Below are 12,194 nucleotides of genomic sequence, written 5' to 3'. Positions count from 1 at the left end.
ATGAAGGATCAATCTACATTTAAAAGCGTCTCTATAAATTAGACTACCACGACAAGAATCAGCGAATTCATTCGTCCGTATTGAGGATAATCATTTACATTAAAAAAGTAATTTATTTTACTGACACGCCTTTACTTTAGCTTCACTTTGCTAATTTGCTTATAAATCTATATAAAAGTTATAAAAGAAAGACAAATAATTATGCTTTTCAGTTATCTGGTTTAAGTATGTACCTATTATTATGTAGGTATCTAAAAGTTGCTGATGTTAAACCTAACAGATAGGTACTTGTACCTGTTTTTCTTGAAAAAGATGCGTACTTATCGTAATATATAGTTTAAGCTTACTAACCCTTAACCCTTAAGGAAAATTAATGTTGCGCTAAAAGTTTTCCTGGAACGTTTATCGGGGAAATATGTTTAAGGTAAAATGTTGGCCAAACTTTTGTAATAAAACCAAATGACACTCATTTGTCGAAGATATGTATATTTCAAAATTAACACGCTACATATAAGAGCATTTCAAGCTGTGATTTTCAGGCACTTAAATTATAGGACGCCGTTTTATAAACTCCTGTTACCGTACCCCTACCTAGTACCGTCTTTAACATAAGGGCACACGGGGCCCGTGCCCAGGGCCCCCAACCTTAGGGCGCCCCGAAGGACAGACAGTAACAGTATATTTGATTACCCATAATAAATAAAATATCATAGTAGAATAATCTTAGTTTCATTCGCTTTCTTTATTTTCCAAAAGGGCCCCAATTTCTTGAACCCAGGGAACCCAGCATAGATAGCTTAAGACGGATCTATATCTGAATCCCTAAAGTTTTTTCTCCTATCTTTGCATTCCCTAATATTGTTTGTCATAATGATCAGTTGTCCACTCGTATACCCTAATTTTGGTTTCCCTTTTATCGACTGGCCGTTTTTTTTTTGTTCTAATATGTTTTTCCCTAATGGCACTTTCCATATTGGGTATTTATCCTAATGTTATGTAGCATAATTCTTTTTTTGCCTAATTATTGTTAGGCCTAAAAATTATATATCCTAACCATCATGTTACCTAATTTTACTTAGCCTATCGTTTCTTGACCTAATACTCGTATGTCCTAATTTAAATTTCCCTCCTAACCTAACCAATGGCAGCATTTCATTTTTGCGAGGATCGCAGTTCTAACCTAACCTAACCCACTTTTGTGACAGCAGTTCGTTTTTTCGAGGGTCACAGTTCTAACCTAACCTAACCCACTTTTGTGGCAGCAGTTCGTTTTTTTGAGGGTCACAGTTCTAACCTAACCTAACCCACTTTTGTGGCAGCAGTTCGTTTTTTCGAGGGTCACAGTTCTAACCTAACCTAACACACTTTTGTGGCAGCAGTTCGTTTTTTTGAGGGTCACAGTTCTAACCTAACCTAATCCACTTTTGTGGCAGCAGTTCGTTTTTTCGAGGGTCACAGTTCTAACCTAACCTAACCCACTTTTGTGGCAACAGTTCGTTACCATTCATTATGGAAAGTAATTGTTATGATAATTGATCAATCGGAAAAGTATCTGTTATGATAATAGATCATTAGGGCAATAGCCATTAGGTCAAAACAGTTAGAGCATGTTATTTTATGCCAAGCATTGTTAGGGATTTCGGAAATATGGTAAAATACTTTAGGGATCTTGATAGTTATGGTATAAATGCTTAGGTCAAATGATTCTTAGGCTAACCATTACATTATGGAAAATAATCGTTATGACAATTGATCGTTAGGGCATGTGCCCATTAGGACAAACCAGTTAGAGCAAGTGACTTTAGGACAAACGTTGTTAGGGATTCAGAATGACACCCGCTTAAGACGGCTGTGCGCCTAGCTTAAAACTTTATATTTCATTCGATAGCGCGATGTGACGTACGCGTTTGCGTTAAGTGTCATTTTGTATGGGATTTTCAGAGGGCCTACCGCGAATCCCGTTCGACGTGTTGCCTCCCTGTCACACTTACGTACGAATTTACAAGTGCAACAGAGAGGCAAGACGTCGAACGTGGTTCGCGGTAGGCCCTCTGTTTCCAAAACGTCCCGCTCGTCACGTTATCGAATGAAATTTACACCGGGGTTTCTGTACTACAAGCGGAAGCCTCTACTAAAGTAAGGACAATAAGCACGAAGAGTTTCATACATTAACCCGCCACTTTCTATCTCTATCACGCGCATAATTTAATTGCTGTCCCGCTCGCATTGGCATTAACCGAAGGTATAATAGGCGGAACAGCAATATTACATGCATGCGATAGAGATAGCGGTTCAATATACGAATCGCTTAATCGTCCTTACTTTACTCAAGTATTTATCAAAGGGAGACATTCGCTTGTATCAAAATTTAATGGCATAAAAAATGGCCTCCAGCTCTGATTAGAACACATGGGTATTGGGTATAATGAATCGCGCGTAACGCTCGTAACCAATAATATATAGATACCTACTAAATAATGGTACACAGAAGACACTTTATATTAATTTACTGTTACGCAAGGACTCACGCTGGCGTACTGTAACGGACACACCGTGACCAATTTCATGTACAATATGTATTGACAATCTTAATTTGTATACCTACATATAAATTAAACATGGCGGACATAATTATACAATGAGGGTTAAATCGGCAGTCCGTACTGGCAGGCGTGGCTCACTCTGCGATTTCGTCGCTTTGCTACAGGTAGCTAAAAGTACATCCGTTCGACCCCAATTTTGGGGTTTGCCATAAGCCGCGCGTGGCGCTGTCGCCACCTAGCGGCTATATCTGTGCTGATCGTGACAGACGCATTTTGTTAGAGTGTGAGTCTTCTGTACCTAGTACTATTATTTATTCTGTGGTATTGGATGCGACACTCTGTATGTCTGTCCTTCTGTTCCCTACTTCCCTCTAAACTACAAAAAGGCTGAATAGATTGTTATGAATGTTAACGTATAGGTCACTTTCATTCCAAATTACTTAACTAAAAACTGCGCTAAATACACTAACCCAAAAAATGGTATAACATTATGCCTGTGTGTTGCCAACTTAATCCTGACTGGGGCGAGCTCGGCAAGGCGCCAACCCGTCGTGGCCGCGGCGACGCGATCAATTCTCAAATCCCTGAGTCTCAAGTTCAACCGCCTTCAAGATCTCCCGATAAATACACGGCAAATAATGTGGATATCAATCTACGAATGGAAATGCTTTGAAGAGGAATTTTTCGAATGAAACCGCTCATTATAAAACATAGTTAATCGATAAACGTTTAAGTTCCGTGTTGCGTGTTACCTAACTGTAGTGCAGTGGTTCTTAACCTAGGGGTAATTACCCCCGTGGGGGTAAAACTGGTATTTTACGGGGGTAATAAGCTAACCTAATTATAACAATACAACAAACGTACACGTTTTATTTTTTATTATCATTGGGAGGAGGGGTAAAATCAGGTTCCCTAGTTAGTCATAGGGGTGACCGGACTGAAAAGGTTAAGAACCACTGCTGTAGTGGGTAAGGGAGTAATCTGCCATTCATAATTAGCTTAAATAAAATGTTTCCATTCGTTTGATTTGCTAACTAATTAGTGCCTGCCGTCTTGTGGAATCCGGAATCATATATTTGTTTTAATAATCAATAGGTATAAAAAAAGACGGACACCAAACTTACGATAGCAAGGTCTTGCGGATTCTTAACACTCGAATTTATTATATGTATGTATTCGGATAAAATAAAAATAAAAATGTTAAATGCCTAATAAAGACGCATGTATTCATTTATATACTTGTTATATTTAAAATTGATTCAAGTTACATTGATAACAAAATATTTAGAAGTGCAATAACAAAATGCAGAATGCTATTTCTCGTTGTGCTCATTTTGCCCGTTTTCCGTGGTCGCAGGCTGCCCACTGTTGGACGTCTGATCAGCAAGTATATCTCGCCTGGACGTAACCGGCTTAGCCAGGATCTTGGAGCTGTAGCGGACCATGTCACTCGAAGCCTCTTCTTCGGTCTGGTCGTTGTGTGTTTCGTCCCCTTCCTTTTTCTTCTTTGCGTTCTTAATAGCCGTTAACATTTCTGAATGAGAAGTACATATAGTGCTATCATAGTTCGTTTTTTTAACATTAGAAATAAGGTAAACAATCTTGATGTGTCTTTTAATTGGAAAACACATTTTAAAAATAAGTTACGGCAAATATGTAACAATTATGAATCTAATACGATCCTTTATATTCTTCTGCTTTCATAAATAATAGTTACTGATTTTTAAAAAGCGTTTTTCAATTAAAAGACATGTCAAGATCGCTTGCCTTCTTTGAAGTTCTTTCTAATGCTAAAAAAAACGAACTATAAATAGGTAAACGAGCGAGTAATTATTTTGGTTTGCCTGAAGCGATGCACTTGTCAAGGGAGAGAAACTGAAACTACAAGCTTAGTCAAGAATCCCTTACTTAGTGCAACATGTGTTTTTTTTTTCTATACGTCTCTATTGCCCGTCATCTCTTCATTCATTTATTTTTCATTTTCGTATCGTCACACAGTCCATCCACCTTTTTCGTTTTCCTTTTTCATTCTTATACAATCCCAACTTATCAAGCCACTCACCCCCCTAACATTCTCATATCCGTCTTATGCAATCTCGTTTCATCCGTCACCCTTAGGGCACAACACTCTGATCCCTTGATGAAGACAGGTCTTACAACGGTCTAATAGATTTTACCCTTCATTCCAAGGGTCATCTGGGCATTGCAAATAGTGCCCGTGACCTACGGCCACGTTATCCGGCATTTTCAAGATATCTTTAACGGGACCGAAGGAACAAATTGGGATTAAATATTTTTTAACTTACATATTTTACATAAATGTAATACGAACTTTAAATATTTTACATTAATGTAATACGAACTTGTTTGTGGCAAATGTACAACTTACCTCGTCGAAAGTTTGCCGAGAGAGGCATTATGTTATTTTGCCGATATTTTTACCATATAGCGATTTAATTACATCTTTTTTATTTTGCACTATAAAGGCAGTTTTGACGTTAATAGCATGGGTTGAAGTCAAAGAAAGTCATCAATAACTTTTTTCTATAGCGGTGTTGGTCATAGACAAAAACTATCTATCTTTAGGTACCTTTGCCGAGGTTGAATATATTAACATTTCGATGCGGCTTTTTGACGTGAAAGCAAGTTGTCTTGTGGTGCCGGAAGTTCCAATGGTTTTCAGCTACGGGTATTGAGGTGGTATATTGGTATTAGATACCCAGTAGGTGTTAATAATTTAAGAGCGTCACCCCAGCATCATGAGGAAGCAATAAATTTAAAATAGTTAGACGGACAAAAACAGCGGGCTTAAATAAATAACAATAAGTTCAAGCGAAACCATAGAAACAAGTGCAAGGGTAATTTATAGCTTCGAAGAAACTACAGAAAGCTACGCAATTCAACGTTTATACTAGCTTTCACTGGGAGAGATAAAGGGCCGTCACTGTACACAACGGTAAACTAATCTAGAACCTCAACACATGACCCTAAGGTCTACAATACGATACGCAGCAGTATCTACCTTGGTTTATTCGAATGTTTCAGACGACATGTGCGAAACATCCCCTGGCCTGCGCTTGCGGCGCCTACGAGGCACTTTGACATTCTTATGCGGGCGCGAGATAGAGCAACGCTGGCTCCATGTGCGGGAGGAAGACAACAAATCCTGAGCGATCAACTTCGGACGGGACGTCGCGACAAACGGGGTGTGCAGACACTTGTAGCGAGAATGTATTTTATTCACTGTTAATAAAGTCGACCCTAGGTTAAGTAGAGATAAGCTAGTATTGTAAAGGTTTTTCGCTAAGAACAGGGGATGAAGGAGGGACACTGAGATTCGAGACACCAAAGAGGACGGCGCGACCATTAGATTTGCTCTTGCTATGAAATATCGCCAAGTGTTACCTAACTTTGTAAAGTAAATTATATTTAATCCTGTATAAAACCAGATCTAGAATCAGTGGTTCCGGTTGGGCAGTATAATCCAGTTAAGTACCTAACATTAGGCCAAGAGTTAATAATGCTACCTGCCAAACTATATTACGAGTATTTAAAGGTGACATTCTATAATTATATACAATGAGTTCGACTCTCATTATTGTTAATACATATGGTTAAACACATCTATAGAATCAGGGATTCAAGTTCCCGCAGATAATTTGATGTAAATGAATTGTCAATGGAAATATGTACTGATATTGTATTATGCAGTTGAGTGTTACAGACTAATTTTAACATGTGCATGTTAAGCCGTCATCCGCAATTATGCTGTGTATACTGTTTTGGAAATTACTAGTAGATTGTTAATTGTTATTGTTAGACAACTGAAACTTGTAAGCACCAATGTATCTAGACATTACAATTTTGATTATTAATGGTCGAGCCAAGGTTTTCCTGGGTTTTTCCTGGTTCGACGAGTTTACATACATATTGTTCCCAGGATGGTATGTGCGTTAGTTATTGTCATTGTTTAAAGACTTCATCAAATTCTGGTAATAGTTCGAGCAATAAAAGGCATAGGTTGCACTTCACATTTGGATTACCACAGTGTAAATATTACTTATTGAGTTTAGATCCAAACACAAATAATTAACTTCTAGGCACCTAATGCCTTATATAACTTTTCATAGGAACGCACTATACCATACAAATTTGCGATAATAAATTCAAGTATATAAATCGCCATGCGCATTTTCCTTACAAACACCCCAAAGTAGTTCAGACCGTTTATATGACAGTAAATGCATCTAGTTTCTCTCTTTATGATCCAACGATTTAGAATGGTACATTTAATCAACCCCAAATACCATCTCACGTGGTGCCGCATGACGCAGGATTCTAGACTTTGTGTCAAGATACTATAAAACAAATAGACACAACTAGAAGGACTTGATCTGTTACTCAAATTTACAAAAAAAATAAAAAAATCAAACACAACGTAGGAAACATTAAATTTATTAAATTAATATGACGATCACTATAACATATTTACATATTTGAGAAAGGTCTGAGAGGGGTATTAGGTTACCTAGAGTGCTAATAGACTTCAGTTGGAAACCACTATTAGTGTGAGTTTTTTAAGGTTTGACAATTAAAAATATCCAAGACAGTATACCTACTTATATGTCATTGAATTTTATTTTGTGTGTGTTTTGTGTACAGTGACGTAGATATTTTGTGCTAAATTGAGAGCTAAATAGTCTTTTGTAATACGAGTTTTATTTGATTAGGTTAGACTATGGTTTAAAATTCGCCTTGAAGGTTGCAAATAGGCGCGAAGCAGGTACCAAACAACGGAGAACAATAGGACCAGAAGGTTTCCTTGGGCAGTTCAAGATTAGATAGCGTAGTACGAATGCCGTTGTAGGAATATCGACCATAGGACGTAATATAATAGAGTTATTGATGGCGAGATGTGACAGGTGTGGTATTTTATTTAAAGCGGAGAGTGAGATAATATTTAGATCGAGTTTTAATGCCGTCGAATATATAATAACTCGTATAATAATTATCAAGTTAATAATGTGCGAGCTTCTGTAGCGAAGGACTTTACCGTTATAATAAGAAAGTAAATTCGGTTGTAATAAGATTTACGAGGTTACGTAAATTATGTAAAGATCTAGTAGAGTTAATGTTGATGCATTTGTTAGAGTTGAGAAACTTAACGGAAACCGGATAATAGTGCAAAACTGAGTAGTTTTCGCTTGTGAATTTATGACGAACGCGATGTATAATCCATTTCAAAGATCATGTAGTATGTATGTAGGTATGTCACAGATAGATTTACCGTTTAAAATTATAGGTTTATACGCACCTCTTGTAATACATATCTTTTATAATCAGAAGTACACGAAGTAATTATTTATTTCAATTGATGTTGTTCCACATAAAATGCGTTTATATAAATATTTGCTATTGAACATGAATATTAATTGTTGAAAAATAACTAATCAATTATGATTGCCCGTTTTAATAGCCCATGGTAGTAATTTTACAGATGACACTAATTTCAATTGCTTTACGTCGGGGGGGTTAGGAATCAAGTAAAGCTGTCATTAGCGAGGTTGAACAGACAATATTAGAAGATTTACATTTGACATTATGTGCCTGGCTTTAATAAACAACTAGATTTGATCTCAGGTAGAAAAGCTTTCATGTATACTGGCAGTTATGACGCGGAATTGGAGGGAGTCTAACCGGATGGGGATAACCTCTGAGGACGCAATTTGCTGGGCTTTCTTTTGTTCCTGGAACACAATTATATTTGGGTATTTTATCTTTTATTGAGGCTTGTAATTTGTACACATTTGAAGGGATACTTCGACGTTACTACGTCAAGAAGAATAGGGACTCGATTAATTGCCAGTATAGACCAAGGTTATACGGCTTGCGTAGGATACCCTGTGCCCACCCAAATTGAAGCGCTGAGGGTCAGCACTGGCCATAAATAAAAGAAAAAAAAAACAAACTGGTACCGTTTAACATCAAATACTATCACAAACCAACATAGTGCACTTGTGCACTTGCTGACCCTCCATATAAAAAGGCTACGTAGCAATCACACATATTACTGGAGCCAGGCCCTAACGTGGGTGGTGCAAACGGGATCAATTCTAGAAGTTTTGGCGTTATGGATGACGGACCCGGTCTAGTCAATCAAACCTATCGTCATTTACACTTAGGAGCGACTGTTCTTGCGCCCCTCCTCTGTTGGACGCAACAGACCCAGGGAATTAAACACTCTCGTACTAGACGAACGATATTTATAGCAGTTCATGTTCCGCTCCATGAGGAAATGACTCTGTAACGTGTGGCCAGGCCATTGTCTGTTCGAACTATTATTTCTTTTAGGAAAAAAAAAATCAGGTGACTTACTAAATTTTAAAGCCATATTACATCATTTATAGAAAACTCTATTATAACAATATTTAAAGACTCCAAAGAAAACATTTAACAAAGGGGTTTTGATATCATGACAGTAATCTAATAAATGAAGGAAAGTAAATTTTACTATACCACAACATATTATATATATCTTATGCAATCTTACCATAATTTGGATAATATGGACACGGAAAAGTTTGTTTTAGATGCAGTTTTAAGTTTTATGGGGCGAGATCTCTTGACAAAAATACAGGCGTTAGTATCAGTAAATGTAAACATGATGGGTAAATAGTTAATAACAGAAATGAATGGGAATTATATTATAATCAGCAAACTAATTGTAATATGTGTGAACTTAGTATGAAAAATCTCTGGCCAGAGTATTGCGTGATTTTGAAAGGAGTGGACGAATGCAACTTAGAATCTTGAGAGGTGGTGAGTGAATATTACGATTGTTTGATGACGAATGAGCTAAGGGATCTCGTTATTATAAACTGTAACTTACGGGCTCGGCAATTTTTCTTAATTAATTTATAATTATATAAACGCATTAGTGTCGAACATACAGCTGTAATTAAATTTCATTATCACATAGGAACAACGTTCAAAGATACGTAATGACTTACATAGACAGGTAGCGACTTCAAGAGTACCTACGAAAATTATTAGTTATTTAAAATAAGTATTAAATGCTAGTAGCAGTAGCAGCAATTGACCTCTCCATAGTCAGGTAGCCACACAAAGATAGGCGCCGGTGCTAGAGCTTTATTTATTTGTTTACTGCCCACTACAATTCCCATAATAGACCGTTGTTAAAGAAAGACAATGCTCACTTATGTACGAGTGGACTGGGGTTAGTTTTTTTAAACCGAGACAGTTATTTGAGGGGAGAGATAAGTTACCAATATCCTCTGTTGTTCTACATAGTTTGTGTAGAAGACCAAAAGGGAACGATGTTGTTTTGGTCATCTACCCAGAGAGGGGTGTGAGGTGGTATATTGGTATTAGATACCCAGTAGGTGTTAATAATTTAAGAGCGTCACCCCAGCATCATGAGGAAGCAATAAATTTAAAATAGTTAGACGGACAAAAACAGCGGGCTTAAATAAATAACAATAAGTTCAAGCGAAACCATAGAAACAAGTGCAAGGGTAATTTATAGCTTCGAAGAAACTACAGAAAGCTACGCAATTCAACGTTTATACTAGCTTTCACTGGGAGAGATAAAGGGCCGTCACTGTACACAACGGTAAACTAATCTAGAACCTCAACACATGACCCTAAGGTCTACAATACGATACGCAGCAGTATCTACCTTGGTTTATTCGAATGTTTCAGACGACATGTGCGAAACATCCCCTGGCCTGCGCTTGCGGCGCCTACGAGGCACTTTGACATTCTTATGCGGGCGCGAGATAGAGCAACGCTGGCTCCATGTGCGGGAGGAAGACAACAAATCCTGAGCGATCAACTTCGGACGGGACGTCGCGACAAACGGGGTGTGCAGACACTTGTAGCGAGAATGTATTTTATTCACTGTTAATAAAGTCGACCCTAGGTTAAGTAGAGATAAGCTAGTATTGTAAAGGTTTTTCGCTAAGAACAGGGGATGAAGGAGGGACACTGAGATTCGAGACACCAAAGAGGACGGCGCGACCATTAGATTTGCTCTTGCTATGAAATATCGCCAAGTGTTACCTAACTTTGTAAAGTAAATTATATTTAATCCTGTATAAAACCAGATCTAGAATCAGTGGTTCCGGTTGGGCAGTATAATCCAGTTAAGTACCTAACATTAGGCCAAGAGTTAATAATGCTACCTGCCAAACTATATTACGAGTATTTAAAGGTGACATTCTATAATTATATACAATGAGTTCGACTCTCATTATTGTTAATACATATGGTTAAACACATCTATAGAATCAGGGATTCAAGTTCCCGCAGATAATTTGATGTAAATGAATTGTCAATGGAAATATGTACTGATATTGTATTATGCAGTTGAGTGTTACAGACTAATTTTAACATGTGCATGTTAAGCCGTCATCCGCAATTATGCTGTGTATACTGTTTTGGAAATTACTAGTAGATTGTTAATTGTTATTGTTAGACAACTGAAACTTGTAAGCACCAATGTATCTAGACATTACAATTTTGATTATTAATGGTCGAGCCAAGGTTTTCCTGGGTTTTTCCTGGTTCGACGAGTTTACATACATATTGTTCCCAGGATGGTATGTGCGTTAGTTATTGTCATTGTTTAAAGACTTCATCAAATTCTGGTAATAGTTCGAGCAATAAAAGGCATAGGTTGCACTTCACATTTGGATTACCACAGTGTAAATATTACTTATTGAGTTTAGATCCAAACACAAATAATTAACTTCTAGGCACCTAATGCCTTATATAACTTTTCATAGGAACGCACTATACCATACAAATTTGCGATAATAAATTCAAGTATATAAATCGCCATGCGCATTTTCCTTACAAACACCCCAAAGTAGTTCAGACCGTTTATATGACAGTAAATGCATCTAGTTTCTCTCTTTATGATCCAACGATTTAGAATGGTACATTTAATCAACCCCAAATACCATCTCAGTATGTAAGGTATGTTAGACAAAAATCATTCCAAACTAGATCAGCTCTCAAATGGCATGGCTGGCATAATGCGTAGTTAGGGTTTTTTTTTTTAATTTAATAGTTATTCCATTATTAAAAGTAAAGATGAAAACCAACGTGACAAAAACCTCACGTGTTCACGCACTAGTGAAATTCCGATTCGAGATTAATTTGTGCTTAGATCGTAAAGGCTAAGTATCCGCTTATTTATTCGTAAAGTACTTAATCTCATTTCCCATCAATCACTCTCGTATATAATGTTGCTGTGCATAATAAATTACCTAACGCGATGAGATCTTACGAGAAGGTGCCTCTCTGCGAAGGATTACCTACACGACAGCGCCAGCATCTTCGTCTTCCCAAATGATATCGTAAATAGAAAAGATATTATACTTTCTTACAACGTTAAACTTATTTTTAAAGACTTATCACACATTGTTATTTACTTTTAAAAATGGTGTCACTTTTATACCAAATTTAAATCGTAATGTGTAATTAGGTATGTCTTGAAATAAGTAGCTGTGACATACAAAGAGACGGACTTAGCCGTTTAAGCCACAGAGCCCTAAAAATCGTTTATTATAAAATGGTTAAATAATTCATATCGAATCGGGAATAAACTACATAAATTCCTTTGCT

The sequence above is a fragment of the Cydia fagiglandana genome, chromosome 8 (genome assembly GCF_963556715.1).
Source record: "Cydia fagiglandana chromosome 8, ilCydFagi1.1, whole genome shotgun sequence".
Lineage (NCBI taxonomy): Eukaryota > Metazoa > Arthropoda > Insecta > Lepidoptera > Tortricidae > Cydia > Cydia fagiglandana.
This window is presented reverse-complemented; position numbering follows the sequence as displayed.